The sequence below is a fragment of the Danio rerio genome, chromosome 4 (assembly GCF_052040795.2).
Source record: "Danio rerio strain M-AB ecotype USA chromosome 4, GRCz13ab, whole genome shotgun sequence".
Classification (NCBI taxonomy): Eukaryota; Metazoa; Chordata; class Actinopteri; order Cypriniformes; family Danionidae; genus Danio; species Danio rerio.
This window is the reverse complement of record NC_141024.2, coordinates 25504627-25531112: the sequence shown is the minus strand read 5'-3', so window position 1 is coordinate 25531112 and position 26486 is coordinate 25504627. Positions and strand designations below refer to the sequence as shown.

The window sequence follows — 26486 nt, the reverse complement described above, 5'->3', positions numbered from 1 at the left end:
ATATATATCATTAATAGAGAGTGTTCTCACATATAATATTGTTTCATGGTTTGTTAACACAACACTTAAACTGTTCACAAACAACATTCACTGAAGAATCTATTTGACTTCTTTATGAAAAATAACAGAAATTTCGATTTTTAAAGACAACACACATCCCTTTGAGTCTGCTTTTAAAGTGTTACCATTAGGACGCAGGTTTAGAATTTCTATAGCCTGAAGAAATGCTTATAAAAAGTAATTTATTTCAATTGCAGGTGTTGTCTTAAATCGGATTACTGTTTGAAGTGGATGGGGTGGTTGTCAAGAATGATCCTAAGAAATATGTATGGGTCTAATTTGGTTTTTAGGGTTTGAACTTATGTTGTTGTCTAAATGAGTGTTGTTATTGTTTGATTGTTGTATGTATGCAGTTGTTTTCTTAAATCCAGTGTTAAGGCCAACTTCCTTTTTGTGCCAAGCAGAACGGACAATAAAGTTTAAACTAAACCAAATCAGCAGTAAATCTCCTCCAAAGACCAGGGGGCGCTCTTGTGCAGAAACTCCAAACAGACACCCACAAAGAAAGCAAAGAAATTCTAGTGTGTTGCATGATAAACAGAAGATTTTACCATTTGATTTGGTTGATTTGGTTAGGTGTGGCTAATAAACACAACTATAGATCAACTCTGAGAAGGATTTATTAAAAAAAACTTGACTAAAGTTATGAAGTAAGTTTAAAGTAAAAACATCATTAAATATGTTGACTATACATAGTCATAGTATTCGTAGAACAATTATTTTAATTTCATTACCGTCAATTTCAATTTTGAACGCAATTTTGTGTAGCTTTTATTAGTTTAATATGACTAGTAAATGCTGCTCCATCATAGTTGAGTTATACTAGAATTGGCTTCAATGACGAAAAAGCAAAAGAATTGCCTTCAAATTGACTCAGTCCATTCATGTTTTCTCTGAAAAGTCTGCAGTTTTTTTAACCTTATTAAATAAATATACCATATAAGGAGACGACCATATAAGGATTTCCACCCTTAATTACAGGAAAAGTCAAGTTTTTATATTGAATAGCCATGTTTTCATCGAATTAACACAACGGGGCGGCATGGTGGCTTAGTGGTTAGCACTGCAAGTTGTCTCACAGCAAGGTCGTTGGTTTGAGCTTGTGAAAGTGAATTAAATTAGCTAAATTGGCTTTAGTGTATGTGTGTTTCCCAGTGCTGGCTGGTGCCTGGAAGGGCATTCGTTGCGTAAAACATATGCTGGTATAGTTGGCGGGTCATTCCACTGTGCTGACGCTTGATAAATAAAGAGAATAAGCCTAAGAAAACTAAATATAAAAACATAACAAGAAAATAAAATGTGTAAGACTACTATTAAAAAATGTTTATCTAATTTTTTTCTAACTTTATTATTACTCGTCTTTATCTTTGACCACATGCTGCAGACTACTGCAGACTAATTGGGAAAGTTGTTGCACCTTTAGCGTTAATCTTTGAAACAGCATGGAAAAAATGAAACAATGGTTTCTATTTTAAAAGGTGCAAATGCATTCTAATCATTTTCGACCACTGATGTATTTCAGTATTCATGTGTATATATATAGGCTCATAATTTGAATAGATAATAAATAATTTAATAATAAATAGAGAAGTTAAACCAGGGGCAAACTTAACCAATAAGCAAGGTAAGCAGCCGCTTAGGGTGTTTAGGGGGAAATTAGGGGGCCCTGACCAATGCCAAGAAGCCTATATTAATCATAGCTCTTTTATACATTTTCTTTCATTTGTAAAATTTGTCTAATTATTAAGATTTTAACAATATTACTTCTTTTCAAAAACAGGGGTGCCATAATAATGGAATGTTCCATTCGTACTGCATGTGCATGAGGTTTGAGCAGTTCAAAGACGCTGCCTGTCTGCCAGCGATCAGAGTAGAGGTGAGTACAGTGTGCAAAAGTGAGAATTTTAAGAACATTTTGGAAAAAAAATAACAGAAATAAGACTAAGACTGAAATGCAGCTACCTTCGCGATCCTGCTTTATAGCCAAAACACCTGTCAGATGATGAGGACTGTGAGCTTGTTAAGATATCAAGGACCTGTTCAAATAAAACAACATTTCACAGTGAAAAATAACGACCGCCGATCCACATACTGTACAGCAATTATTCAGTTCATATGAAAAATAGTGACAAGATTAGTTGGATAGATTGTAAATTCAATTTGTTTGAATGTTTTTTTTTATTTATGTACATTAAAATCTTTTAAAACGGCTTATTCACTGTACACAGTTTGTGAACTGTTTTATTTGTGAATTTATTGCATTTGATTTTATATTAAGGAGAAAACGGTTCATTTTAATATTAAAATATATCTTAAATGTATGAATATGTATTTAAATACTGTTTAACATGCTATTTATTTACATAAAAAAAGAAATACTATCTATTGAGAGTATTTTGAGTTTTAATGCTAGGGCCCCATACCTGGAATTGCTTAGGGCCCCCAAATTATTAAGTCTGCTGCTGTCTGCTGTTTCTGTTTTTGAGCTATAGACACATTTTTAATATAGTGGTTCCCTAACTTCTTTTTTATTTGTCACTAAATGAAACACATATTGTGTGTTTCCACCGCCCACATAATTTTAAAATGACCTTGTTATTTGGGGCGGGTTGTTAATTAACTGAGAGACAAGATTATAAACTGTCTTAATTAAATAAACTGGCAATGATTTGAATAAGCATCAAAGATACAATGTTCTAGGGCTGAACGGTAAATCACATGCTATTGGCATGTGCATTTGTCTATAAAGCCAGCTCTGTAATCAGCTGTGAATCTTCAGCTTGCGTGTTTAGATGGAGCAGTATTTACTACACAGAGTCATAGTTCTTTACCAACCTATGTCAAATATTGCATGGAATATTATCATGCTATCATCACAAATAATTATTCTGCGACACCGACACTTTTTTGTGTAGCTTCTCAGTGAACTCTAGCCCTTAGAATTAAATAATAAAATAAAGTAATGTTAAACCTGAAAAGCATGTGCAGATACCACATGTATAATGATGTTTTTACCCAAAACTCACTGCATAGCTTCAGTCAAGTGTTTGTAATAAGTCTTTTTGTGAAACAGCATAAAGCACGCAACTTTATTTCATAATAGCATTGTAAGGAGTGACAAGGGCTTTGCATCATTACATACTTAATTATAAGAAAAATTAGAATGATTGTTAGTCAACCAAATGTTGTCTTGGTCATGTTTATTGATCCTGTTTATCCTTTATGCTTTCCCGAATGAAAGCAGATTACTCTTCTGTTTGTCCTACAAATGCCATACCAATATCCATAGACTGGTATTTCCAGGGTTTATTCAGCGCATATTTGGTTGTTTCTCGTGAGAAAGAGTGTTCTCAGGCCTTCTGGAGGAGATTTACTACTGATCACATAACTGTAGTTTCCTCATACAATGTGCAAGACAATTGCAGCTACTTTTGCTATATATGTAACCCTCCAAACCTTCGTGTATTATTCCTTGACAAATATTGCTGGTGTTGGACAAAATAATGCACTTTTGAGGCTTTTTTTTTAGGTGAGATTGTAGTTGCTTAGATTGTAACTATGCAGTTTATTTATAAGAATAGTGCCTATTTTAAATATTTATATAATGTCAGAGAGACAACGTGTCGGTGGCCTTTAGTCTATCATTGAGCAGGGCAAAGACTGTTGACGTTGTCCATCCACAAGATGGTGACAGAGACAGCATAATAAGCCCTTAGAGGAGAAAAACTCCCCCATCAAATCATTATTAAACTGGTAAGTGATTTTTTTAATCGGTCTCTCGCTTTTGTATATTGTAGTGCTGTATTTTTACCATATAATTGTAGTGCATTGAGTATAAGATGGTACTCACATGTCAGGAATGGATGGATTTTGTGTTGGGCACTCTTTGTATAATCCTGAGTTACTTTTTGGTTGGCCATCTGTTTGTTTCTAATAAGTCTTCTGTTTTCATTACTGCAAACTGGATTAGTAAACAAAGAAAAAAGAAATTCTTGCATGTGTTAAGCGTTTTTCTATATCACAAACACGACAGTAATTGGAAGTGTTTGTAAAGCTTTGGCTTTTTCAGAGTTAAATATTGTGATCTGCTGATTGCAACAGTGTAATACTTGGAAATCTCTGTAGACTGATGGCCTTTCATGCCGTTCAGCCTTATAATCCTAAAATGTTAGCAAAATCACCTGATTTGTCATCACTTTAGACATTACGCTAGAGCCGGGGTTCTCAACCTTTCACTTCGAGGCCCATCATTTTCTCCGAAAATGTCTTGAAGACCCAAACTGATTGTCTAGAGAAAAAGCTTATTTTAAAGCTTTATTTATTAGCAAAACATTTTGCCTTCTATTATTCTTTTATTTTTCTACTTAACCCAAAACATTGTGCGTGTGTGTGTGTGTGTGTGTGTGTGTGTGTGTGTGTGTGTGTGTGTGTGTGTGTGTGTATATATATAGCAAGGAATCTGAAAGGAGTAGAGAATATGGCAAAAAAACTGCTGCTGCTTTGAATTAAACTGACTTCTATTTATCTATTATTCTGTATCTATTAAAATAAACAACCTAACCCTAAATGTAAAATACAGTAAAAACCCTCTAAATCTGTTGAAACGCATCGATCTGAAGGTGGTTTGGTTTGTAGCTAGACATTATTGGAGTTCGCTGACAGGAATAGCTGTTCACTACTGAAACACCATCAAGTCTCCCTAGATCCTCCTGTACGGATGTGCGTCAGTTATAAAACACTTGCAAAACGTTAATTTGGACAACTATGCAGATATTTTAAAGTGTTTACACAAAGAGAACACACATAGTTTGTGAATCAACGGAATTTTGTGACTCTGATAAAGTACGAGTCGTAGACGTGAGGCACGCGTAAGTTGGGTATTATAACTAATCATCATTACCTTTACATTTGCGTGACTGTTTGCTTTATACAACTGAGAACGTAGTCCTAGTTGATGCGCAACGGTTGGAAATTTAAGCCGCACTTCTTTTTGTAATAAATAGTGAGGCTGTTTTTGCCTGTGAGGCCATATTAGTCTGTTCACTCACAGAAACCAGGAAATGCCATTACTACTATCACTTTAATATGACATACGTAATAATGAAATCAAATAAATATGGTATAATATTTAAGTTAATTTTAAGCTATCTCACAGCCCACCTGCAGGATCGCTGAGGCCCACTAGTGGGGCACGACCCACCGGTTGAGAATCCCTGCGCTACAGAATTATTCAAATACTACCTCTAAAGTGATGTGTGTGAAGTAGCAACAGCTGCTGCTGTTCTGACGTCAGCTGCAGATGTGATGGAAGAAAGTAGTTCCTCATACAGTTTTTTTTACGGGTTTTTAGACTCTCCATGTTTGAATTTCTTTTTTTTTTTCTTATACACAATTATGCCATCGAAATGTTGTATAAACACAATATTACAATTGTAGCAGTGAAATATGGCTGTATATTGGCACTGGGTGGACACTATCCCCCCAGTGCCGATATACAGTCATATCACACTGCCACTTGCGTTATCTTGCTCACTTATATGTTGTTTTAGATATTGTTTTAGATATATTAACACTGTTTTTTTCTATTAATAAAACCTGGCGGGGGCCCTGAAATACTGCCAAGACCCACTTTCACTGCAAAAAATAGTTTCTAGTTTAAATTTTTTATTTTCTAGTAAATTTTTTTTCCTGTTTCTAGTCCAAATGTCTAAAGTTTCTTAAATCAAGTGGCATTTTTCTCTAAGTGAAATTATTTTCTTGTTTTAAGAAACGATGTCAATATCAGGTGAGTTTTTCTTTTAAACAAGCAAAATAATCAGGCAAGAAAAATTAATCTTATGTCAAAACGAAAGCAAAATAATTTATTTTTAAATGAGTTATTTTGTTAAAAACCATGCAGTGTAATTGATTATGTTTAGGAATCACAAGTCTTTTTGTTTGTGGCTGTTGTAACTGTAAACCTGTCAGCCCCTCCTCTCACACATAGAATCACACTCCAAAATGTTGAAATGGTGTGCGACACAGTGGAGTGTCGTCACAAAGATTCTGACATGATATACAAGTGTTAGAGCATGTTTTACCACGGCATTTAAGCAGTAAAGCAGCAGTGAAGTAAAGCATTTTCTGAGGTAATTTCAAACATGGTTGTACAAACACACAGCACTGAGCTTGTGGGCTGTCATTTACTATCAGTCGACACCATCAACAGAGCTGCGAAGGGTCAGACATGATAGGGAAGTTCAGGCCACAGTGAAAAATTCTTTTTTTAAAGATTAAAAAAAGTTCACAGACATAGCTTTTAATACTTTTATACATAAAAAAGAAACTAAAAACGTATGTTTTAATAATAAGCTACTGTTAGCTTCTGTGTAAATGAAAAGTATCTAATAATATGTGACTTGTTTTTAATGTGCTGATGAGTTTGCATGTTGCTAGGCTAAAAGCAAGCCACGCTCATTTGCATATAAATGCACTGAACAGAAATATGGTTCATGTTTGATTGAGGTTATGTTATGTTGATTAAAAAGGTGTTAAAACCTTTAAAAATGTCTACATACACTGTACAAAAAAAGAAAAAAAGAGAATTTGAAATTGAGGCAATTTGTGGTGAGAAGAACGATAAAAGAAGAGATGACAAGACCTTTAATGTCATAAATTTACTTTTGAAATGTATTTTGTCATAATTATGACAAAAATATTGTAAAAAAATAATATTAATATTAAAATAATAATCAATAAATTATATTAAAATATATTAAATTATATTATTTATATTATATAAAATATATTTTAATTATTACATTATATTATAGAAAAAATTGTATTCAATCAAAATATTAATCATTTTTTATTGTCATAAATATAGCATTTTCTCATAATTTCCACGTTTTGCCTTCATAATTGTGACTTTTTAATTGCTTTTTAATTAACGTACTTATAATTTTTGTATTTTGATAGTTAATATTACTATTAAAATATGAATTATTAAATTATATTCAATTGTTATATAAAATAGATTATATTATATTATATTATATTTATTTCTTTATTAAATTATATTAAAATTATATTAGATTATCATCATTTTTATTGTTATAAATACAGCATTTTTTCATAATTTTCATGTTTTTCCCTCAAAGTTATGACTTTTTAATTACTTTGTAAATTAATTAAATAATATATTTTTTGTATTTTGACTTCTGCTTTCCATCTCATTTAGGCCAACTAAGCCACAAATCATGTGTCTGTAAATCAACATTAATATAACAAAAGACATCCATTAAGACATGTATTAGTCATGATTATGACATACTAAGCCATTTTTATAATAAAATGAGATAAAAAAAATCAAAAGGATGACAAATCATAAGTATAAAACACTGAACATACCAATTAATTTAAAACATGACTGCCTGTACTACTAGTATCAGCTTTCACATTTGGTACTTAGAGGATTGATGCCTTAAAATGCAACCTATTTAGGTAGGACATTTATCAAGGTATTCTGTCACAAAGCAATTTATGTAAACTTTAGTGCATAAGTTTGCTGCAAATTCTATTTAAACTATTAGCTCTTCCAAATTCTAATGCTTAGTGACTCATCTGGTAAACATACAGTTTAATATGTGTGTGGTTTCTCTATGCATGCACGCTCTCTGCAAGGTGTGTTTTTGTTGGAGACGTACAGTACCTCCGCCCTTCTAATTGAAGTTTGCCTTTTGAAATAATTAAGATAAGGAGCGCGGACTAAATAATTGCTATTACGGTGAAGTAATTAAGTTACGTGCATCCCATTTTTTTCTTCCAAACAAAACACTGCATCCACCACAGGCTAAAAAAAAGCCTTTTTAAAATGCACACCATTTGTATTTTTAACCCTGGAAGAAGTTCACACACATAACGCACACACTCGTACACGCTCGTAATGACAGGAAAGAGTTGTTGGTTAGGAAAAGCCTGAGGGCAGCAGTGACCAGGTTAGAAAAGCAGAGAATCACTAAAAGCGTATTTATTGAAACAAATTACAGCCTTGGCCTGGTCTCTAAAACATGTTCTGTGTTTGCTTGCGCTTAGATGTAGGTTTAGAATAAAACTGGGCCAAGAAGTTAATAAAAGCAGACAATTAAGGAACATCTGGATATATTGTTATTTTGGGAATTGATTCATAAATAATATATAATAATGATATACAAATAAGTTTGAAATGCCCCTAAATGTCCCAGAGTTGTCAGGTTTTGTGTATTTTAAGGTTTATACAATTTTTACTTTGGATTAGGGTTATTTAGGGTTTGTGTTAATGTGTGTTCATTATATTTATGCTTTTACTACAGTGTTTTATTTATTTATTTATTTATTTATTTATTTATTTATTTATGGGTTTTGTTAATTTATTGGTTTGTTTATTTATGTGTTTGTTTATTTATTTTATTTATTTAATACATTTTATAGATTTATTTAATACATTAATACATATTTAATACATTTTATGTGTTTAATTGTGTTTAATTTCTCATATGTATTTAATTACTTTATTTATTTATTTATTTATTTATTTATTTATTTATTACATTTTATTTATTAATTAATTTATGTATGTATGTATGTATGTATGTATGTATGTATGTATTTATTTATTTGTGTTTGTTTGTTTCTAAATAAATTGTATTTATTCATTTATTTATTTAGTTAATTATGTATTTATTTGTTTGTTTAATTCTTTTTATTTGATACATTTTATTTATTTATCTGTGTTTGTTTAATCCCCTTCATTTATTGATGCATTTTATTTATCTATTTAATCCTTTTTATTTATTTATATATTAATTTCTTTGTTTGTTTTTTTAAATATATTATTTATTTATTTATTTATTTATTTATTTATTTATTTATTTGTGCTTGTTTAATACATTTTATTTAATAAATTTTATTTGTTTATTTGTGTTTGTTTAATTTTTTTAATTTATTTAATACATTTTATTTATTTATTTATTTATTTATTTATTTATTTATTTATTTATTTATTTATTTAATACATTTTATTCATTCATTTGTTTGTTTTTTATCACAGTTCTCCTAACCAACTTTTCTCCATTTATACATTTATTATTATTATTATTATTATTATTATTATTATTATGTTACAAAATTATGTTGTTTTAAAACTACTGTGTTACCCTAGTTTTTTTATTTGTCTGTAAAATGGGTTTTACATTTAAAGGCACACGGTTTTTTGTAAACTTTGCTGTTTTAGATGTGTGCATGGATGTGTATGTGCGCACATTACAACAGGAAGCAGCTGTACCACCGGCCCCTATTCCTAAGTACAGCAAAAATTCTCCCACACTCATGAGGCTGAACTTTGTCTACAATTTGTACTGAAAACACAACAATCAGCTACTGTTCTATTTGTTCTTAAGAAAATGTGCAAACAGTTTTGTTGGCGATTCTTAATAGTCAATTGTTTTAATAATTCTTAAAAGTCTAATGTACAGAATGTACAGTTCTTTTTTTGGAAAAAATCTTTACAAATCCCCCAGTTAATCAGTTGGATTGTCCCAATACTGAATCCATTCAATCAATATTCAGGTCTGTTAAGCACTTTTAGCTTAGCTTAGCAAAAATCATTAAATCAGATTAGACCATTAGCATCTCATCTCAACATTTTCAAAAAAGAGAAAATTTAATAATTGCCCTATTTACTTGCTGACTCTCTGGTAGTTACATTGTGTAAGAATGTTGTGTAAGACAAACAGAAAATAAAAGTTGCTATTTTGTTGGCTGATACTGCTTGGAACTATACTCTTGTTCTGCTGTAATAATCGAGGAACTTTGCTGGTGTACCATGGCTGCAGCAGGCACAATAATTGTATGCAGTGATGTTACTTGGTTCTCTAGCTGGGGACTATTTTTTAAATATTTGTACTGTATATCATGCCCTGCTGTAGCCATGGTATAGAAGAAAAGTTTGTTTAATGTGTTTCTTTTATTTCACTTGAATTAATTAGCATGGTCAGTGTTTTATACTTATGATTTGTCATCCTTTAGATTTTTTTTAATCTCATTTTATCATAAATATGGCTTAGTATGTCATAATCATAATCAATATCTCTAGAGTTTTCTCAAAATTAGTTTTTTTTATACTTTGTATCAAATCTTAAATCTCCGCTTTAACAGGACTTGTATACTGTACACCTACTGTATACTGTATTCTGTATAACCTAAGCCTTTGACTCTTATTATGCTACAACCATATAGAAAACATGTTTGTATGGAAAATGCCAATAAAAAAAAGAAAGAACTTGATTTCTAAGCATTTGCTATTTCTAAAGGAAGAACTTGTGATTTCAAAATTTTCTTTGACTTGTATTTCATTGCAGACAATGAAACAAATTTAATTAAATGTGTTCCTCATGATTTTAATTATTTTTAAATAAACACAAATTCCAATTTTGGTTCTTGCAACAAATTAAAAAAAAAGTTGGAACAGCAAAACATTTACCACTTTGTAATGTTGCCAATTTTTTTCACAACACCTAAAAGACATTTAGGGACTGTTTCATGTGTAATTTTGTCCCATTCTTTCTGCAAGCAAGTCTTAAAGTGGGCAACAGTACAGGAGTCTTCTTTTTTCTTTTTTGCGCATCAAAAGGCACAGGTCAGGACTGCAGACAGGCCAGTCAAGTACCTGTATTTTTTTTATCCGCAGCCAGGACTTTGTAATGTTTGGACTTTGTAATGTCAGGACTTTTTGACTTGTTGCTAGTAATAATCTGGATTATTCTTTTCTTCTTTGGTGTGGAGCACACTGCGTCCATTTCTCCTAAAAAATACCTAAATTATTGATTTGTTTGACCACAGTACACGTTTCCACTGTATGATGGACCATCCTAGATGCCTCTAGGATGCAACTAGGTATTGTGGTACTCGACAAAGGTTTGCCAAAGTAGTCCAGAGCACGTGATATCACTTATAGATGAATGACAATTCTTGATGCAGTGCCACCTGAGAGATCAGAGATCCTTTTTGTTCCGATTAGGCTTGCTCCTTTGTCCTTTACAAGCTAAAATTCCTCCAGATTCCTTGAATCTTTTAATTGTGTTATACACTGTTGAAGGTGAAATCCAAATGTCTTCCTATCTGTCTTTGAGGAACATTGTTTTTAAACATTTCAATAATCTTTTCACGTATTTGTTGACAATCTGATTATTCTCAGCCAATCTTTGCTCCTAAAGGACTATAATTTTCTTGGATGCTACTTTTGTACCAAATCATAATTGCAATCACCTGTTGACATCACCTGTTACAAATCACATCATTATTTAGTCAATTTACCTGATTACTAGGCCTAAATGGCTCCTATCCCATTTTTTTTGGAATTTGTTGCAGGTCCGAATGACAAAAAAGAATGTATATTTACTAATGAAATGAAGTTGAACAGACAAACATGACATATTTTGTGTTCATATTTTCTGCAATGAAATACTTTTTTGCATAATTTTGCATAATTAATTGTGATTAAACTATGGTAAATACATGAAATGTGTAAGAAGGGCACCTTAAAATATTGTTACCAAAAATTTGAACTCCTAATGTAATCAACTCAACTGTGAAAAGTAGACATAGCATTTAGTTATCGTCTGTCATAGCTATATTCAATCTTATTCCATCATTTGTCAATGGCATGTAGACACTTGTTGGATTTGTAAGTTGTGTTTAAGTCTATTTGTGGTTGATATTGATGTGATTTCACTTGAAAATGTGTTTTAGGAAAATTGCACAACTTAGCAGGTGTCACTGACAGTTTCTGAGAAGGCAGTTTGTGTGTGTTTGCGTGTGTGTGTCTGTGTGTAGGGGATGTGGTAAAGGGTTCGAGTAGTAGGTGAAGTTAATAAAGGACTGTGTAAAGGTTTCTTCCTCTCGTGGTTTAACCCTCCATCAACACCAAATGTAGAGATGCATATGCGTGGATTCAACACCTGACATGTTCAAACTGATTTTCTGTTTTCTGCTACATGTTATTTTAGCATTTAGCATTTTGTTTATATATGAAATTGAGCATTAAAGGGTCATGAAATTCTAAACTAAATTTCTGGAGATTTTAACATGTATTAAGACAATGTTAGCATCTGTTAGCTTTTACTATAGGCAACAACTGGCTAGTTTTTTAACTCATAATTTCATCTTCCGGGTTAAAAAAAAAAAAAAACTAAATTAGGTTGGAATTACTGGTGGTGATGTACTGTGAGTACCTAGATGAGGCATCGAAGCTGCAAAAAATTATCTGGACCAAGCCCCTCCCCAAGAATCATCACTCTGTATCAACTGATGATTGGCTCATTTACTTTGACTACTCCCTCATTTAGTTTTGAATTGGTAAAAATTTAATAATCAGTATGGTCGTTCTAGCGAAGGAAGCCTTGTCTTCAAGTAAACGATCCAATTATTGATTCATACAGACTGATGATTCTCTGGGGGAGGGGCTCAGACCAGACATGTGTTTTAACGACAGTTTCTGCAGCTTCAGTGTTTTGAACTATCTGGCTTCGACAAACGCATTGCAATCTCAGTGAAAATTTGCCACACAGACATGAGAAATATATCCACATAAAGCTTGTTCACTTTTAAACCAAACCAACTACACTTGGTTCTGTATTATATGAATTTATTCAACTTCATCTTTATTTCTATAGCGCCTTTACAATGTAGATTGTGTCAAAGCAGCTAAACATAGAAGATTATAGGAAATTGAAACTGTGTCAGTCCAGTTAAAGTTTAGTTCAGTTCAGTGGAGTTTAGTTTTCACTGCTGAAATTTCAAACACTGAAGAGAAAATCCATCGATGCACAGCTCCACAAGTCCCTAAACATACAAGCTATTTTGTATGAAGTGAATGTGAGGTACCGCCTTTCCCTCCAACCTTATGAATTGCCTCCTCCGCCAGTTAAATGCAAATCAAATGACAGCAAGCACTTGAATGCTCACAAACCTGTAAACGAAGAGGCTGCTGCCATTTTGTGAGGAAATTTGCTGTCAGGGAAAAGTTGGAAATGACTTACGAAGAGAAGTACGATTGAATGCTGCATTATTCAGTGGATGCCATTGTATAGTATAGATCGAGTCTTAAGATAATTACAGTTACATAATTTGATTGACAGGATGACATTTGATTGTGTCCTTCAGAAACAACTATATATACTATATCGCCTTCAAATGTACGTGCACATTAGCCACCTGAAAAAAGGCATTCATCAATCATGATTCTAATGTTTAGAAACTAAATTTAAGAGTCAGTTGTTGTTCAATATCACTGGTGATTCTAAAAGCATAATTAAATTCTAGGTTTGGCATTCAGTTTTGGAGAATTTGATGTTTCCCCATTCAAAGAAATAGGAACTTGCACCTGCATGCCTGAGAGGCGTTTTAAAGATGGCTACAGTGTGAAATGACTCTCAATCCTGATCCTCGTGGCCCCCGCACTACTTATTTTGCATGTCTCTTTTGTTTAACACACCTGATTTAGATCACCAGCTCATTAGAAGAGATGGACAAGTTCCCCACATAGTGTTCACTGCTCTCAACCCCCTGAACATGGTAAATTGTCTGAATTTGAAGTTTACTTCATTTACAAAATAAAACCAAATAGAAAATTGTTGCGATAGGCAACTGCCGGAAGTATTTTAGTCATTAGAGAGGTTATTTACCCATAATTAGAATACCATAGCTTAGCATGATAAGCATGCGATTAGCATAGAAATCCCATCTTGCACACGTTACCCTTTGAGTTGAACAGACTTTCAAAATGGAACCATGGCATACTATTCTGTGATGTCCACTTCACAGAGCATTTGCAAATCGAACAATGGAAACAAATAAAATATGGGTGGCAGGTGTCTGCAAGGGCCAGGATTGAGAACTGCTGTTATAGGGACATTGTTATTAATCATTAGACTGAGTTTTTATCCTATGAGAAGACATTGCTACTAAAATTATCATTGATCAAGCTGTGAGAGCGTGTAGAATTTAGACGCCTATAATGGGTCTCAGTGCTGGTAGCCTTGCCGGAAATATCAATTTCTACAAATCTGTACCGAAATACAAAATGTGACGATAGCAGCATTTTTTGCTTGCACTGAGCACAGTTCATTGTTCACAGTTCATTGACTGTTGTGGTCACGCATTCAACAGATATGACTGAGATATAATTCAATTAAATTCATGTTTATTTATATAGCAGCTTAACATAGAAGTTCTTGTAAATTGAAACTGTCAGTCCAGTTTTCAGAGTTGAAGTTCAGTTTAGTTCAGTTCAGTGTACAAACTAAAGAGCAAATCCATTGATGCGCAGCTCCACAAGTCCCAAACCAAGCAGGCCAGTGGCAACAGTGCAAGGAACAAACCTGATTAACAAGACTTTATAACACTCTGTACCTTTAAAGTAGGTATGTATGTTGGCATTTTTTTTTTCAAATGAGCACTTTGTCCAGTATAGGCCACTGACAGATAACAGTTGCTCACTCTTCCCGTTTCTCTCCTTTTTTGCCCCGTCATGTCCACTGCTCATAGTTGTCCAAGTTGATTTAAGTAGTTTTTTTCAAAGAAATTCCGAGGTAGATTTGAACCGAAAGACGGGGTTCATGGCCCTCTAATGCAGGGCTTTGCTCAAAAGCACTGAAATAAGTGCAAATATAAACGCATATTGTGGCAGTATAATGCAAATATTTGAGGATATTTTAAGAAGTGCTTTTAATACAGAAAAGATGCAGCATTTCATCCAAAAGTGCAAAGTGACTGCAAAGTCATATACATTTACAAGAGATATCAAATTGTCATATAGTGCTTATTGATGGAAAAGTTATTTTATGAGCCTGTGTCAATAGAAATTGAATGAATGAATGAATGAATGAATGAATAAATGAATAAATAAATAAATAAATAAATAAATAAATAAATAAATAAATAAATAAATAAATAAGTATTTTGTCTTTCACTTGGTCAGTTCGTAGAAATGTTTTTTTTTCTATGCTATTTTCCAAGAACAAGCTTTTCTTGTAAACATGGGTATCTTTGGTTTGAGTATATCAGAGAAGATCTGCTTCACTAAAACCACTAGCAGTCTAGCAGTAACCAAGAAGGTTGCGTTAATGATGCTAGTTTTATCTTCAGATGCACTGAATGACAGACTGTCTCTATACAGCACTGCAGCAACAACACCAGCTAACATATTCTATACCATAAAAACAGACCATGTTTAAAATAAAAAATGGGAAGTGAAACATGTTTAAGCTCTTATAGGCTAATATTAAATAGTTAGTAGAGCAAATTAAAAGTTAGTGTTTTAAGCCAAAAAATGTGTAATTGTTGTTGTGTTCTTCCCATTAATTTGGTAACTGAGCATTTGTCTTAATTTTTAAGCTGAAGATGTTACAATTAAAGAATTTATTAGTGGCTATTTTGTGTAAAATTATAATAAAACATACATAAGGCAAAGAATCAAAGACTTGTATATGGGTATAGTTCAACATTATTTACCCACTCTTTACTTGTCACAAACCTATTTGAGTTTCTTTATTTTTGTTGAACATGAAAGAAGGTTATTAAATTCCAGCTTCTAACATTTTTTGAAATATCTACTTTAGTGTTCAACAGAAGAAATTAACTTATGAAGGTAAAAATATTAAATTTCATTGTGGGTTAAATTTCATTGTGCTGCTTTCCTTTTAAAGCAGCAATCTTGGACTAATACATTTTGTGCTTACTTTAAGATTTTCAAGTTGAATCAAATTAATTTTACATTTTTTTTAATTACATCAGTTTATAATTGAGTTAAAACTTTTTAGACTTATTAAAAGAAGCTTAGGTAACAAAAACTAACGTCATGACTTTTTGATCATATAATTTTTAGGTAACACTTTAGTTTAGCAATCCTCATTTTTAACTGGCTTATTATCTTATCTTATCTATTGAGATATTAGTTTATTATTAATTATTAATAATACTTATTCGGCACAATCTTGTTTAACATCTTTAATCCTACCCAGTACCTAAACGTAACTACTACCTTAACAATTAATAAGCTGCAAATTAGGAATTTATTGACGCAAAAGTCAAAGTTAATAATTTATTAATTATTTTACACCTAAAAATAAAGTGTAGCCATTATTTTTATCTGATGGGAACATCTTAGCTACTGACTTTAGATATAATAAAGAGCCAGAAAAGAGCTTTGATTTCTTATGCCAAGCCTGTGTGCTAGATTTTGACCTGTGAAGAGACAGACAGAGAGAGACACGGTGAGAAATATGAACCATATTCTGCATTACATGCGTAGGATAATCAATATACCACAAAAATATCTCTCTAATTGAAGAGGTCAAGATTACCCTTGACCCTCAAGATTGCTGTAGCGCCGACTTTCTTAACATCAGGGTAACAGATACGCTTATGTTAAGTATTCCTTCCTTTTACAATGAAGAGTTGTCAGTTCCTCATATTTATTACCTAGATTTCACTTTATCTTCTATTTAAACCACATATCTCCTTTACAATGATGCAATAATCGATCGTACTGTACATATACGTCTGCAGACATTCCTTTTTTTATATCAATATGTTATTAACAACTTTGTTTTATATATTTTGTAAATTACTTTTTTTAAATAGATATGCTTAAGTTTCCCACATCATTTGAGTAATGAATGAAAAAAAAAGATTTCCAGTTGTGACAGTTTTATAACCAATTAAATATTTAAAATGTAATTTTAATATATATTTTTAACATTATATATATATATATATATATATATATATAATGTACAGATATATAGTGGATGGATAGATGTAATTTTAACAAACATTAAAAAAATAATGTCCTGTATAAATATATAATAAAATATAAAAATCAATTAAGTGCATGCTTATAAAATAAATAAATAAATAAATGAATAAATAAATAAATAAAACAAATAAAGAAAAATAAATGCTTATAAATAAATAAAACAAATATAAACAGATAAATAAACGAAGGAACGAACGAACGAACGAACAAATAAATAAATAAAGCTCCCACCCATCTGACATTGATCAAATTTTTGTGAAAGGTTCATAAAAAAAAAATAAAAGGCATATTATACATGGATAACATTTACATTTTGCATCGTATTATGTAACTGGCTGGGACAAAAAAAAATAAAATTAAAGCAAGGTGTACATGGACAAAGCAACCAAAAAGACATTATAAAATAATTATGATAAGTATGATTGGTTTATAAATCTTGTTAATAATGCACAATTTGTCACTTGGTGTGAATGTCAGTTCTTCTAATGCCAAGTGCAGACTCCATGAATTTAGTCCCGATTTTGTCTCGTCAACAGGTTTCGAGAAATCGCAGACATGCCTGAAATCACAGGCAAATTAGTACTTGTTCACGCGAGTAACAGTCACACATCTATCAAAGTCGCGTGATCTGAGATCTATCAAAATCGTGAGATCTGAGAGAATCGCATACGAGTCGCCGACACCCATCAGTTATTTGGGATGCTAAATAACTGGAGCTGTCGGCGATTCAAATCATGCCATGTGAAATGTGTTCTGATAGAAAATAACATCAGCGATCACCTAGAGCCAATGAGAGAGCAGCATATCTGCAGGCCAGCGGGACGTACAAGTGCTTCTTTTCAGTCTATTTGGACCCAAGAAATGGAGGAAAACTTGTGAAGATTTGGCAGGAGCACCTGTGTTTGTTTGACATGTCATCTGAGCAATATCACAACCGGGTCGAAAAAGAAGTTGAGGAGAAATTGCTAATTCCTTTCAAAAGCCAGATGAGCGAATAAGTATTTTCTACCCCTGTAAAGGCATCTTTCTCATTATGTAGTTAATAACTAAAATATACCATGTGACATTGCGTTGTTTCTATGTCACTTCTCGCATGTGTTTGGTTGTGCTAAGCAAGTTGTCTGCAATTCTTTCAATAAAGTCCTGGAGTGTGAAACCCCCTGTCGCTGATCCATCTTAAAGAGCAAACACAGCAGCAACAAAACGCTACCCCAGATAGTCATGCAGTGCGAAAACATCTGTGACGCAACTATTTTGAAAATCATGCAGTCTGAACTCGGCATAAGTGTAACATATTTCCTAGTTCTCTAGCCCACATTTAAAAGGTTGGGACACTATCAGATTTCCACAACTGTAAAATGAGTTTTTTTTGCAATACACATACAAAATAAAATTGCTTGTGTTTGGTTTCTACTGTCCTCTGCTCCTAAAAGTCCGATACTAGGATCAGGTTCCAGATTCACTGAATATATTTCAGAAAAAAATTTAAAGAGCCCCTACTATGAGTTTTTAAAAATGACCTGCAGTGTGTAACACCGCACTAAGTGAATGAAAACATCCAGCTGAGGTTTATATCAGAAAGTGCACCATGTTTAAAACTGTTGATTCTGTAACGAAATATCGACTCAGAGTCAAATAAATGAATCGTGTTGGGTTCAAATCTTTTACCTGAACACATCGATGTCGATACGATACAGTTCATAACCAAATACTTCAACGGACCTTTCAGACACTAATGGAGCGCAGGGGATCACAGGACTGATCCTGACACAAAGATGAAGATTACTGACAGATGGAGATTTGTCTGTGGGCAATAAAGGGTTAAATTTCATATTCACAACAATAACACAATATAGCCAACCTAGTGTTGTGTTTGTTGCGGTATTTTTAATGATTTTTAATACAATAACCTATGCTGCAATGCGGTACTCATCGGCCGTTGCTATTAAATGGAGCAGCAGAGATTACTATGTCTGGGGCTTTGTTAGACTTTAAAGTCATATGGACCAGATTCTTCTTCCTCCGGATCAGAACATGTAAGTGTAATTAAAATTGTCGCCTCGTGTACATTTAATAATTTGTTGTAACTTAAAATCGCCCCACATAGCTTATTATCACTTGTCTATTATCGATCATTGATTGTACTGTATCTTTATGGTCAAGGTTAAATCTTTATGGGCTATTCACATACTGTGTCCACATTGAAAACATGACGGTTGCGTCTTCCTTTTGCCATTTGAATTAGTTTCTGAACTTGTGATCCTCTGCCGTTTGTCTTTGATATGGCCACCATAAGCTGTTCATCACACGGTGCGCAGTAAATTTTCAAAATAGTTTACCTTTCTGTGTTGTTTTTACTTGGGGCTAGTGTTAAGAATAGACTAATATGCTTGTGTTTAATTGCATTGCTTTATTGCATTCCTGCATGCATTGGGCTCTGACATACTCTCTAGTACTATATAGTTGTAGTGGGCTTTTTTCTCTATCTCTTGCTGAATGCAGTCAACCAATCACAACAGACTAGGTCATCGGTCCAATCAGAGCAAATTAGCTTTGTGCTAAGGAGAACAAATAAATCAGTGAACAAATCATATGGGAGTCAATGGGGTAATAAGGTAGAATAAATGCATATTATAAGACAATGAAAATGTTTTTTGACCATGCATGCATTTCAGCCTGTTGTTGGAGACCCCCAAAACCAAATATGACCTTTTCTAATGCAAAATAGGAGCTCTTTAAATGTAGTTTTTCCAGAATAGTTGTACTTTACTGCATGACTAAAATGGAACAAAATAAATAAATTAATAAAAAAATAAAATAAAATAAATTAATTAATTAAAAATAAATAAATAAACCAACAAACAAAGTAAAAAAATGGGTTTATTGTACATATACATCTTTAAACAAATTAAAAGATCAATAAAAACACTAAAAGAAGCATTAATAAAAAGTAAATAAATGGAAAAAGTAAGTGATTTCATCTTTTCTTCTGTTTGATTAACATTACTATTCCAATTTAATGTTACAAACTTGATGTACTGCTTAAGTTCATATAACCAGCTGTGTTCAGATGCATACAGATATTTCAAAATAGCAAAAGCACATTCAATAAATGACTTTTAGTATGAATAAATAAAATGTTAAAATGCATTTAAAGAGTACGAACGATCTTGCACATCCTGGTGCAACACATTTTATTTATTAATTAAATAAAATTTCTATGCCTTTCTAAGAAACCACTTAACCGAAACACCAAGCCAGTTTGTTGAAAATGTGTTGGTGTGTGTGTGTGAGTTCAGATTTTTTTTTGAAAGAATGCTAAACGATCATACGGCCAGAGGCGATGCTGGTGATTGAAGCATATGGCTTATGTTGACAATGGCTGTGTGGTTTATGTTTTGGCATTAAAGGATTTTGTGGAATTACAGAGTGCTATAGAGGTTTTGTAGACATCATAATTGGTTCATCGAAGGCTTGCAGCCAGCTGCGTCAGATTGGAGCTCAACATTGGGTTAAGAGACACTGTAGCCCGTCAGCAGTATATGAAGACGCTACGCTAACTATTCGGCTCATGTCAAGATAACATACACCCGGTCATTAGGGGTGTTTGCCAACCAAGTCAAGCATTACATTTACTATTGCTTTAATGTGAGTGGTTAAGACTATAGTAAGCTTGTTGAGCATATGTGTGATTGCTTCTCTGAGTGATCAGACTTAAACATTTTGTTTGGCAAAATTAAAATATGATTCATATATTTGACAGAATATGGGTCTGTACCCTTCAGCCACCAAATATTTCTTAGTAGTCAATGACACAGAAACCATCTTTGTATCTATAAACACCAGATGGTACTCAAGGTTTTTTTATTATTATTTTTTTTTATTTTTAATTTTTTATAAAGTTGCTTCTTCACCATACCATGTTGTCTTGGCAACCCATTTAAACAGAAGCTTGCAATATTTGTTTTGTTTCTTCTGATTGGTCAACTGCTTTGGAACTGACATTGATGAGCAGCACTGCTTATAACATTAAAGTTACTGTAGATTAAATAATTTTATTTTATTTTTTGCAGCAACTATTCTGCATTTTTTGTGCCAACCAATGAGAATTCGCCTCTTATTGCATATTTGAAAGAATTCGCCTCTTATTGCATATTTGAATTAATATTGTAGGTCATCTACTTGCACAAAAGTAAATTCACATTTTTTGTGAACCCAGCTATAAATTTGCAAGTCTTTTAACTTGACCGGGGCCATGAAACCCCCCTCTTTCTGTTCAAGTCTACCGATTTTCTTCAAAAAATGCTTCATAATGGGCATGGAGCGCTGCGAGCAGAGGGAAAAGTGGGCGATGCTAGCAGAGCAGGGGAAAAAGAGGGGAGCAACCAACTGTTGTCAGTTTGCTCACAAAATGAGACCCAAACTGTTGGGACACCCATGATTTTATAGTTTACAAAGTTTAAATGCATAAAAATAAACTAACTAATTTAATGCCCTTCTACATTTCTTGGTTGTAATTTCATTTACACACAACCACAATTTATATGCCAGACACAGTTGATAGCAGTGCAGCAGGTCTCTAGCCCTGTCTATTCCAACCATTAACCCTGCCGGTAATCCGGAGGATTTTAAACAAATGGCGAACACAGCAGCACGGATAGGCGATGTGTATAAATGGTAACAAATTTAACTGATAAAAGACAATGTTCGCCATTCTCCAATTATCGTACAGCTCTCCTGACAAAAATGCTTGCTGCAAATCAACAGCTTTGCTGTATCGGCCCTGACAGAATCGTGGGGAAAAACATGCAACAAACATCGTGGATCATGGAAATAAACACATCGCTGACACAATCTTCATTGAGTCTCACAGCTTGGCAGGTCTGCCTTGCCTTTGTCCTAAATAATTAAGATGCAGGGTCTTCTCATAGGATAAGAAAACTCCGCTATGAAAAATAATGAGAAAATGACGTATCATTACTCCACTAGCAAATTCGTGATACATAACCAATTTTGATCCCGCCCCAATAATTATTTTAAACCTGGACGATAAAAATTAGCTGAGAAAAGCTTAATTATCCACACAATTCAAGCTGACAGGTGCTAATGTTGTCTTAACTGATGCTGTTTAAAATTTTAAAAAGTACTCCAGGGTGTCTTGAACCTTTAAAAATGTGCCTATTTGCGAGACCCTTCATTTGCGTTTTCATCATCCATGTTTACAAAGCTAAAATAATGGAAGGTATACAGCGCATTGGATTGGAAAATTTATAATGTGTGAATGGACATTGAATGGACTAAAAGACATTTCTACTTCTACTTCAAGTAATAGGTTTGATATATCCTTCTCATAGTCGCATACCCTTCATTGTACCCTCTCAAAAAAAAGCACCTACTGTACATGTCGCGATGATGCACAGTTCAAGATTTGTAAGTGGTTGGCTTGGTAGCCGTGAAGATTGTGAATGGGGGTGAGAGCCATGCTAACAAAGTGTTGAGTTTAACAAGTGTTGTGTCCTGCAGAGGAGCTCTGGATGGATACTTTTTTGTTTAGGTTACAATCAAGTATGAAAGTATTTGTCAACCACTAAAAAACAATACAAAAAGTGAGAGTTTGGGCTACTTCTACAGTAGTATGGCATGCATTTCTGGTGTAAACTCAAGACAGTTGAGAAAAAAAATATTGACAGTGAAATATAAAAACCCCACTAATGTTTCAGAAGTATTTTTGCAGAGCATCCAGGGCAGCATGAAGAAGTATAGTGTTAGCTACAACAGTGTTACCTACAGTACATACAAGTTATGCGATGTGGGGTGCGATGATCGTTTGATGCAGAAGTATAAGTAAGGTTTAACTTTCTGACTATTTATTGCACCAAAACAATGTTGTCAGTCTATTTTCCTACATTGAAACCACAATCATAGATCTCTGAATCTCCTTTCAGATGTGTAGTACATCAAACGCCAGCTCATCCCTATGTTGAAAGATCAGCCCTAAAGTTTGAGAGCTTTGATAGGATATAGTCAAAAAAAAAGTTCTTCGGAACATACTTCAACATCATCATTCATCAAATGCATCTCAGATTAATAATTTGACAGAGGTTTACTGGAGCAAAACGTGTCAGTTGTATCCTGTCTAACGCTTGTCCTGGAAATCATTCATTTTGAAAGGGTCTTTTATGAAGTTTTTGAGCAGTTCTGCATGATTGTTCTGACTCTAATGGCTTGTTTCCACTGATTTTATGGTTCAGTAAAGCACTGTACTGTAGAAAATATTTCCATTTCAGCTGTTTCCAAGTTTTGGGACCTTTCTTATGGGCACATAGCACACTTAGTATGGTATTTAAAGGTAGAGCTATTGGTTTCAAGAAAATCATCACTTGTGCAAGCTACAAGGGAAACGACAACACGACAAGCATCACTTTTTAATACACAGTCAAAACATGACACCATAATACAATGACGGTGCACAGCAATGAACCATGGTCAAACCCAAGCTCAAACAAAGCCTGTCATCTTTTTTGTAACAAACATCCAAGAAAAAAGAACAGGCTAAGATGAAAAGGATCTGCTGTATGTCCTGAATTTTTGTTTAAAACATCTAAAAACACAGGCAGCTTCTTCTGATTATTTGAAACAACAAACTAGAGTTCATAAAAGACACAATATACTTTCCACCATACACAATTGGAAATGTAAACCTGATCAGGGTTACTCATACTAAATCATACTGTACTGTACCACTCAGTGGAAACAAGCCATACAGTATTATTTAGATGTGGACTTTTCTAATTTGCAGTGCAACATAAACTTTAGATAAATGGGTTTACCAAATCAATAAATGTCTATGCATTAGACAGACCCGACACACTAAAAAATAAAGCAACAAAAGCTGTCACTGGGGCAATACCTTTTCAAAAAGTAAACTTTTGTACCCTACAGGTGCACATTGGTATCTGAAAGGAACTTTTTGTACCTGTGGGCATACTTTTTTACCTTTAAGGTACTATGAAGTACACAATTGTACTTTTTAGGTACAAATATGTACCTTTATTGTACAAATGTTGACCTGATAGGTATAAAAGTATACCTTTTGAAAAGGTGTTGCCCAATGACAGCTTTTGTACCCTTATTTCTGAGTGAATGGGAAATGTTCATAGATTTAAATAGGTACATTTGGCAGACACTTTTATCCAAGAGACTTGCTTAGTTTGGAAGGCACACATTTGATCAGTTTTTGCTTTCCATGGAAATCAAACCCACAGATACATGTTTACATGAACACTAATACTTTGTTTTAATTACAATTAAGACAGTACTCTATATAAGAGTCTGTGTAAACAGCAATTTTTGATTATCTTAATCCAACAAGTCATGATCGAATTAAACAGAAACCGAATTTAGACATGCAAAGTATTCCTATTGTAGTTACAATATTGAAGTGCAGTACTAACATGCAAACACCTAATCAAACTTTTACCACTTTGTTGTGCATTGTGCTACATGTTGTGATGCATATACAGTACAGGAGTTGTCAGGCATTTGACGACAAACAATTGAGATTGGCTTCAAGTAAGAGAGCACATTTTTGGTGAGTTTGGTTGAGAATTCTCCCACCAGTCCTCACTGTGTGAGGAATTTGTTGCTGGGGCATGAATAAAAGTTAGTGAAGGAAATGGCAGAGTTGACCATTTGTCTAAAAGTTTGTATTTACCATTGTCTGTTTGCATGCTGCACAGTGTGGGAAATTAACTGCAGTTGAACTTGAATGAATTCCCCCCCCAAGAAAAAAAAATGGTTCCATAACAGACACAAACTGTTGTTGCATGTAGTACATTAGTGTCGAGTGGTGCATAATGACATTGTGACATTGATCGACCTATGTACTACAGCAGTGGTTCCCAACCTTTTTCTTTGGAGCCCCCACCATGAACATATACAAACATTGGAGCCCCCCCACCATATAAATACACACGCACGCACATACATATGTACTGTGTGTATATATATATATATATATATATATATATATATATATATATATATATATATATATATATATATATGTGTGTGTGTGTGTGTGTGTGTGTTTGTGTAATATTAATATATAGTAATATGTATAGAAAATATTAATTAATCAGTTTTAACTTGTCTTGGCCTTCAATAAAACCAAAATTTAGGTAGGCTTTGTCATACTGTCTAATCTTTTTCTTCGCCTCTGAAGAATCCCTGCATTTACATTTGTCTGCCATTTTTGTTTTAATTTTGCCTTTAGGACACGTTGACAAGCAGATTGCGCGAGTGAGCAAAATTTAAATAATTATTTAAAGTTATTTATTTTAATTATTTTCACTATTATGTTGGAATTTTAAGCATGCGTTTAGATCTTTATTTATTTTTTTGGTACTTAAAAATACATATATAATAGTAGGGCTGCTCGATTTTGGGAAAAATCATAATCACGATTATTTTGGTCATAATTGTAATCACGATTATTCAAAACCATTGCCAGTTAAAGTCAAAATTATTAGCGCTCCTGAGATTTTTTTTTTAATAAATATTTCCCAAATTATGTTTAACAGAGCAAGGAATTTTAACAGTATTTCCTATAATATTTTTTCTTCTATTTGTTTTATTTTAGCTAGAATAAAGAAAGGTTTAAATATTTTGAAACCTATTTTAAGGTCAATATTATTAGCCCCCTTAAGCAATATATATTTTTGATTGTCTGCAGAATAAACTACCGTTATAATGACTTGCCTTATTACTCTAATTAAGCCTTTGAACTGCACTTTAATCTGAATGCTTGTATTTTGAAAAATATCTAGTAAAATATAATGTGTGCTGTCATTATAGCAAAGACAAAAAGAAATCAGTAATTAGAAATGAGATATCGAAACTATTATGTTTAGAAATAAGTTAATAAAATATTCTTTCCATGAAACAGAAATTGGACAGGAAAAGGTTTGCTAATATTCAAGAGGGCTAATAATTCTGACTTCAACTGTATACATACAGTTATTTTCCACCCTGCAAAGGAAAGAGATATAAATACAATAGAATAAAAATATAAAACAAACTGTGTTTTAAGCATCTTCACTGTAAGAAAAACACTTTAGCAGCAGCAGTCCTTCAGTCAAGAGCAGCGAGGGTTTTCTCGTTGTGTTTGTTAATAATGATAAAAACAGGCGGCAGAAGGATTATAGCGCACTGTCTCTTTAATAGTTTCTCTTTCACGTCTTTTGATCCTCAACTCGTTTGTTTATTACACAAATGAGGGTTAATGTACATAATCACTAAACACCGCGTTTTGACACCTATTTTACCATTAAAGCGCTCACGTTAAGATGACTTTAGATGTCTGCGCTCCTCTGCTCGTCTCAGTGTGTGAATGAGAGTGAATGCTGACCGGCCGCATGCTTCTGACTGCGTGATCGTGCTGCACACACACATAAGCTCTTTCGCGCTTTTAAGAGCCATTTAAGAGCGTGTACAACTGGAATGTGGCAAAATATGATGCAATAATCATTTATCTCAATTAATGCTTTTTTATAATCGTTTGAAACCGAAATCTAAATCGGATATTCGATTA

General features: G+C 33.1%; 1 protein-coding gene across 5 annotated transcripts in view; it reads left to right on the top strand.

Moving 5' to 3' along the window:
• Positions 1-26486, top strand: part of LOC147844732 (uncharacterized) — a 731371-nt gene that overhangs the window by 117725 nt on the left and 587160 nt on the right. For 3 of the 5 annotated variants that reach the window (XR_015483157.2, XR_015483159.2, XM_087248271.2), the window contains exon 4: positions 1841-1936. The gene's annotated coding sequence lies outside the window, so the exon portion shown is untranslated. Of the gene's footprint in view, positions 1-1840; positions 1937-2043; positions 2271-26486 lie in introns of those variants that run through there. The other 2 variants (XR_015483158.2, XR_015483156.2) reach the window with 2 other exon arrangements.